This window comes from Bos javanicus, chromosome 27 (genome assembly GCF_032452875.1).
Source record: "Bos javanicus breed banteng chromosome 27, ARS-OSU_banteng_1.0, whole genome shotgun sequence".
Lineage (NCBI taxonomy): Eukaryota > Metazoa > Chordata > Mammalia > Artiodactyla > Bovidae > Bos > Bos javanicus.
Genome location: NC_083894.1, coordinates 25,734,715 through 25,736,129, shown reverse-complemented (window position 1 = coordinate 25,736,129; position 1,415 = coordinate 25,734,715). Strand labels below are relative to the sequence as shown.

At 36.7% G+C, this 1,415-nt stretch overlaps 1 non-coding gene across 1 annotated transcript; it reads right to left on the bottom strand.

The window, feature by feature from the left end:
- Window positions 1–206: 206 nt before the first annotated feature.
- TRNAE-UUC (transfer RNA glutamic acid (anticodon UUC)) lies at window positions 207–279 on the bottom strand. The gene has a single exon. It is a non-coding gene; the product is annotated as a tRNA-Glu (tRNA).
- Between the last annotated feature and the right edge of the window lie 1,136 nt (window positions 280–1,415).

The window sequence follows — 1,415 nt, the reverse complement described above, 5'->3', positions numbered from 1 at the left end:
GCTTATTTGCCATCCATATATCTTCTTCAATGAGGTATAAGTTCACATTTTTTGCCCATTTTTAAATCGGGTAGTCTGTTAGGGTCAGAGACGACTGAAGCACCTTAGCACACACATTTTCTTATTGGCAAGTTTTAAGAGGCTTTTTTTGTTTTTTTCTTTTTAAAAAATTTGATTTTGCCTCATGCCCAGGATGCAGGGTCTTAGTTCCCCGACCAGGGATTGAACCTGGGCCATGGCAGTGAAAGCACCAAGTCCTAACCACTGGACCACAGGGAACTCCCAGTATCTCTCTTTTTGTACTATTGTAGTGTTGTTTTAAGGGCTTCCGTGGTGGCTCAGCGGTAAAGAAGCTTCCTGCCAATACAGGAGACATGGGGGTTTGACCCCTGGGTGGGTAAGATCCCCTAGAAAAGGAAATGGCAATCCATTCCAGTATCCCTGCGTGGGAAATCCTATGGACAGAGGACCCTGGCCGGTTATAGTCCATGGGGTTGAAAAGAGTCGAACATGATTTAGCAACCACAAACAAGTGCTGTGTTTATATTTGAAATTCCAGATGTATATTGTTGACACATATGAAACCAACTGACCTGTGTATGTTAACCTTGTATACACCCTACAACCTTGCTGTAAATGCTTATTAGTTCTAGGAGATTTTATTATTATTATTATTACATAGAAATTTTCTATGTAAACAATTATGTTATCTGTGAACAATTTTAGTTTTCAGCTTTATTTACTCCTTCATCATCTGCATACATTTTGTTTCCTTTTCTTGGTTTATTGTATTAACTAGCACTTCAAGCATAATAATGACTAGGAATGGTGAGAGGAGGCAGCCTTCCCTTATTCCTGCTCTTAGGGGAAAGGTACCTGCTATCTCACCATTAACCATGATGAGAGTTTTTATCACAAATGGTGTGCTGGGTTTTGTCAAATGCATTTTCTGCCTCTATTAATATAATCCTATATTTTTCTTCTTTAGTCTGTTGATGTAAATGATTATATTAATTGATTTTTGAACATTGAGTGAGCCTTAACTACCTGGGATAAATCTCATTTGGGCATGCTGAAGAATTCTTTTTATACTTTGTTGGATTTGATTTGCTTAATATCTCATTAAGGATTTTTGCAGCTATATTCATGAGAGATATTGGTCTGTAGTTTCCTTCCTAGTAATGTCTTTGGTTTTGTCTTCAGGGAATACTAACCTCATGAAATCAGTTATGAAGTATGTCCTGTGCTTCCGTTCTCTGGAAGATACTGTAGAGACTTGGTTTCATTTTACCCCCTAAAAACTGATATAATTTTCCAATAAAACCATTTAGATCTAATCCTTTATGTTTGGGAAATTTATTAATTATTGATTCAATTTCTATAATTGATATAGGGATATTCAAGTTATCTATCCA